Raw genomic sequence first — 6,142 nt, 5'->3', positions numbered from 1 at the left:
AGTGATTCCATGTTGAAATAATGTTTGGGATAGATGGGGCTAATTATTCTCAGCCATTTCTTTTGACTTCTTTTCAGAGAGACTGCTAGAAAATTTTAAATGGCATGGGTGGTTCACCTTCTATTTCTATTAGACAGTGCTCCTTTAGACAATCGATATGACCGTTGTGGACTGGGCACACTGCATCAGATCAGAGGCATTTTTTAAAAGAAAAGAGTGGTCCTGCCTCAGCCACCCCTCCACAACCCAGCTGGGGAGATAAGACGTTAAAAGTCAATTATTGATACAACCAGAGGGCAGATACTAAATGGCTGAAGATTAGCCCGCGGAAGCTTAAAGGAGAGATATTCACAGATGCCTTTTCCGAAAAGTGGAATTTTCAAAGACCCTTGAAAAACAGATAGCGTTTCCTTTTTGCAGCTGTGGAAGGAGAAGAACGGCATTCTGGGTCAGAGGAGGTGGGAAAGCACCGAGCCGGCTCGGGGTAACATGTGTAGACCAATTGGTCTGGGGTGAGGGCCAGGCCCTGGCAGCCTCTAGAACAGTGATGGCGAACCTTTTGAGCTCGGCGTGTCAGCATTTTGAAAAACCCTAACTTAACTCTGGTGCCGTGTCACATATAGAAATTTTTTGATATTTGCAACCATAGTAAAACAAAGACTTATAGTTTTGATATTTATTTTATATATTTAAATGCCATTTAACAAAGAAAAATCAACCAAAAAAATGAGTTCGCGTGTCACCTCTGACACGCGTGTCATAGGTTCACCATCACTGCTCTAGTGTCTACCCATCTCCTGTCCTCTCCGCACCCAGTCACCTCCAGGGGACTTCTTCCTGCTTCTCATCAGTCTCTGCCCCCTCACCTTCTTCCAGACTGTACCATGCTCAGGGCCTGCAGCTAGAAAACAAAGGCACAGGCATGGTGCCAGCCAGATCTCTGCCCTGCCTCTGACCCAGCTTCCAGGGAACGTGCTCCAAATGTATGCTCCCGGACAATGGCACTGCCTGGTGTTCTCACCAAGGAAACGTTTGTAAACCTTTGAATGAAGAGTCCAGCCCACACAAAGAACAGAACGCGGTGTTTATTTAGCTTGCCACCGGCCTAGGTTGACCAACTTTTCTGATTTTCCCAGGACCATCCTTGTTTGAGCACGAAAAGTCCCAGATCCTAGGAACCATGAAGTCACAGGGAAACGGAAATGATTGACCCACCTTCCTTACTCACATCCTAGGCTCTGACTGTTTTCATTTCGAGTCACTGGCCTCCTGCTAATTTCATTTCTATGACAAAACAACAGTGACCGTGTAATTATACTGAAAAGGACCGTGGTTGCTTTCTCTGGCCACACGGTGCTGATTGGACAACTTTTTTTTCCCCTTAGCTTCAGTTTTGAGATGTCCTCGGGGATCACAATTTTTGACATTAAATCCATTCATCTTCCATCTATAAAAATGTCACTGGATACTATAAAGAGGAAGCGTACATAACCTCAGTGAAGTAAGAAGGGATAGTCTAATTCTACAAAGTGGGACTAGAAGAAGTCCTCCCTAAAAGTAGACTTATCTCTTCATTGGAACCAAAGTTCCCTGTGGCTTCCTTTTGAGACCGCCCCCTGTCCCCGCTGAATACATGCTCCTCTTGTAAGTCCCACTCTTGTTCTCCAGGGCTGTCAGCTAAGAGGCAGCATCAAAGTGAAGTGAAGCTCGGCCGGTGTGGCTCAGTGGTTGAGCATCGACCTATGAACCAGGAGGTCGGTTTGATTCTGCCTGGGTTGTGGGCTTGGGTCAGCAGGAGGCAGCTGATCATTGATTATCTCTCATCACTGATGTTTCTATCTCTCTCTCCCTCTCCTTTCCTTTTAGCACAAGTCTTAAAGAATATTAAAATGCGCCTTCCCACTCAGCAGTAACTTCTTGCACAGTGCTGTGAATTCCAAATGCAAAACTTGGGTCTCAAAATACTCACATGGAAAGTGTTTCTGTCTGGCACCTTCCAATCAAAAAATTAAATTCTTTGAGATCAAACAAGGAAAAGTAAATTCACCGCTGGGGGAGAGGGGAAGGGAGAAGGAGGGAGAGGTGTTTTCTTGCTCATCATGACTTTGATGTCTTTAACTGTCTGGCTTAGGCTCCCAAGATTCAGTCCTTAGAAAGCTCTCAGTCATTATGTGTCCTAAAGACTCCGGGAGGAGTGCCTCGGAGGGTGTATCTTACACGCTCTCACCTGTGTTAGTTTTATACCTGTTGGCCCCGAATGATGCCTCTCGGCAAGCAGGCAGCCTGCCCCCCCCTGCTGTGTCCTAGACAGAAAGGCGGAGTCCGAGCTCAGGCTGAGCAGTCTGGTCCAACTCGCTTCTTCAGAGCACGTCAGTGCTGGCGGCCCAGTCCCGGCGAGAACCCAGGGGCTCCCTCAGCCTACAGGGGAGTCGGAGCTGCTGGCTCTTGTGTGGCTGGTTCTCTGGTCTCAGCCATCAGCCCAGACCGCACTGCTCAGGGCAGCGGTGCCTGTTCTCCGGGAGATAGAGCGGCCACTTGCCCTTCGGTGCGCTCAGGGAACTGTGGGGAGTTTTTATAGCCAGGCGAACCCTGAGTCAGGTCCTGGCCCCATCCGGAAGGCACCCCAGCTCTGCTGGCGTTTTCATTTTGATCTCCCCTGAAATTTAATCCTGAAATAAAAAGATGATCCAGTAAAAAAGCACAAACTAATCCATTTAGTTATGTTGATAACATAACTAAATGTATGATTTTGAGCAAAAAAGTCCTCAGTTGCGGGTTTTTCCCTGTGGGATGATGATACTTTGACTTCTCCAAAAGGTCGCGAGGAGCTACACATGCAAGCAAAAATAAGCAAAAGCGCCCTGAGCAAGTCAGGCCACCGAGTAAGGCTTTGCATCCGTTCACCTTCCTCAGTCTAAAATTCTGCTCCAAGTACAATGTATAGTTGAAAACCTGACTCTTCATTCTCAGGTCATAGAGGCACATCATGTAATAGAGCATTGTCGTTCACGTTACACGGAAACAAATCAACTGGGGTTTTAAGAAACAGACTGTTTTAAACCAGCTTGATTCGACAGTGGCTCCACATTCGATGCTACCTCCACGGATCAACAGCAGTGAGGCCACCGCGTGGCCCGCCCTAAGATACTTCACGCTGGTCCTGCTGCTTCCCCTTCTGCAGGCCCTGTGTCCACCTTTCCTGGCATTCTTACAGATCAGGGATCCTTAGTGCAAACAAGAGAAGAGGAGAGAGAAATCTTGAAATGACAACATTTTAATTTTAAACTCTCAATCTTTTTATGTAGGTATGTGATACTTTTTAAAAGTATATAAAATTGTTCTGCATGTGTCACTAAATGCTTCTAAGAATGGGTCTCAGGAAAATCCACTGGGACCCAATCTCAGCATCCTGCAAGGCCAGGCAGGTTACACCAAATTTCGAATTTAGTTGGGCATCAGACAATAGTAAGGTAGGGAGAGGGAGGCTGTGAAGTTGAGAAAGCGTTCAAATACAAAAATTTAAAAACCCTGAGCCAGATAGGCAATGCAAAAATACAAGCTGAATTGGGCCGCAGGGCTGCAAATTTTCACCATCTGCTGTAAAGGTCACTCATAGAATTATGCCGTCAATTAAAATCATTCATTAAAATTATTTTTAAACCCCCTACGATACAGGCTTAGTAGACATTTAAATATTCTGTACTATTCTAGCATGGTATTCCCTCTAAGGTACAGTTTTGTGTATTGTTTTTTTAAACAAATACATAATTCAGTATACATGTGTTTCAAAAAGTTACATATTTCCCATGAGAAACCCTACTTGTTTGCGTGGGAACTTGGGCAAAAGAGTTTATTGGCAATAAGATTGTGCATGATCATCAGACTAGCAGAGTAATCTTTTAAACTGAGTGCCTGGTCTAATCCTCCTGTATGAATTATGTGAATAAAATCTTTTAAGCATTGTTGAGGAGGTAATCTTAGTGAAATCGAATTTGACAGTGCCCCTTTATCTAGTTCCAACGTGATTAGACTCTGCAGCGCACAACCATAAAGAACACTGGTTGAAACTACGACTCAGTGAGTGCGTTAGATAAAGCAACCCGGGACAGTAAAGACTGCATTGAATAAAAGTAGCTTCAACAGCCACCGCGTAACATTTCCTTTTTTATTGGGGGTGGGGGGGGGGTTCAGTTTGACTGAATGTTTCATATCATTTTATATTTAAGGTTTGCCAGTAATATTGAAGGGAGTAGACATTCATTTCACAACTGTGTGTTGTAGCCCCATAGGTCTGGCTGATTGTGCCCTGCCTGAGCCCAGAAGGGGCCATTTGTGTAGATGACAAAACTGCTGCCATACGATCCAGTAGTTCTACTTCTGGGTATTTACCCGAAGAAAACAAAAGCATTATTTTGAAAGATTATGCACCCTTATGTTCATTGCAGCATTACTAGTGATACCCAAGTCATTGAAGTAACCTAGATGTCCATCAATAGATGAGTGGATAAGGAAGATGGATATAGGTACCATTGGATGCACATACATATATTGAGCAATAGAAAAGAATGAAATCTTGCAATTTATGACAACATGGGTGGTCCTAAAGGATATCATGCTAAGTGAAATAAGTTAGAAATAAAAAGTCAAATACCGTGTGATCTCACTTATATGTGGAATCTAAAGAAATAAAATAAATGAATAAAGAAAACAAAACAGAAATAGACCCAGAGATATAGAGAACAAGCCATTACCAAAGGAGAGTGGTTGGGGGATGGGAATAAAAATAGAGTAAATGAAACACTCCTTAGTTTTTCCTCCTAAGTAAACAACTAAAAAACCAGGATGTGAACCTGTGGAAATACATATGTAAGTGTAAGTGCTAACGTTATAATTTTTCATAATAAGGTCCTAAAGTTACATGTAGGTATTGAGAAAAAAGTGAAGAGTGGGAACATATGAAATTGAGTCACTTTACAAGCTGCTAAAATTATCAACATTGTGAAGGTTGAGGCATGAGGAAACGATGCTATTTTTGTTCTAACTGGCCTGGGAACTTAAACTTTTTAACTTTCTAGTCTCGCATCAATTCCTGGATATACATCAATTCATGGTGCGGCAATTTCTAGACACACACTAGACTTCCAGATAATCCTCTGATTACCCCTGAAGGACTCACATGTCCAGGCCATCTCATCCATTATCCCCACTGATGGGCCATCTGACTCATAGCCGTCTTGGACCAATCCTGGGACTAAGAATGCAGGACCGATTATTCTCAAGAACATGATTTTTACTATAAAAACTTTTAACTTTCCTTTCTTCTTCACAACACTTCTGGGTTTTTGCTTAGTTGTGTTTCTAGTTTGTACACTTCAAGACCCCGGAATGAGTCTTTATAATTTATTCTAGCCAAAGTTCTTAGATTCTTTTTGAGTTGTTTGACAGTATCGAAAGGTGTTTAAATATAAATAAACTAGGGGCCCGGTGTACGAAATTTGTGCACTGGGGGGGGGGGCCTCAGCCCAGCCTGCCCCTCTCACATTCTTGGAGGCCTTAGGCGTTGACCCCCATCACCCTCCAATCGCAGGATCGACCCCTTGCCCAGGCCTGACCCCCATCCTCCAGGCGTCAGGCCTGGGCAGGGTACCCTCATTTCCCCCCATCACTGGTTCTGCCCCCATCCCAGGCCTGACCCCCGATTCTCCAATCATGGCTGGGGGGCAGGGGAAACCCCATGTCCTTAGCTCCCCCCTGGGTTTCCGATCACTGTCAGTGGCAGGGGGCTTCTTCCTGTTTTCCCTTTCGCCTCCCTGCATTGTGCCTACATATGCAAATTAACCGCCATCTTTGTTGGCAATTTGCATATCGCCCTGATTAGCCAATGAAAAGGGTAGCGGTGGTACGCCAATTACCATATTTCTCTTTTATTAGTGTAGATAGCAATAAGTGAGCAATAAATAAGTTACTTAAAGGTTCTCTGAATATTAATAATATTGTAATGTTAAATACTATTCCAATATTTAAAATATTTTAATTTTGGAGAGATTATTAAGGGATCTATTTCCCCAATAAGGATATATTATTTTCAAATTTACTGATCCTGTCAGTTTTACTTTGGTAACTTTTTCTTTGGTTGAATTAA

The sequence above is a fragment of the Myotis davidii genome, unplaced genomic scaffold, assembly GCF_000327345.1.
Source record: "Myotis davidii unplaced genomic scaffold, ASM32734v1 scaffold71, whole genome shotgun sequence".
Classification (NCBI taxonomy): Eukaryota; Metazoa; Chordata; class Mammalia; order Chiroptera; family Vespertilionidae; genus Myotis; species Myotis davidii.
The sequence above is the reverse complement of the archived record's forward strand: the minus strand, read 5'-3'. Positions refer to the sequence as shown.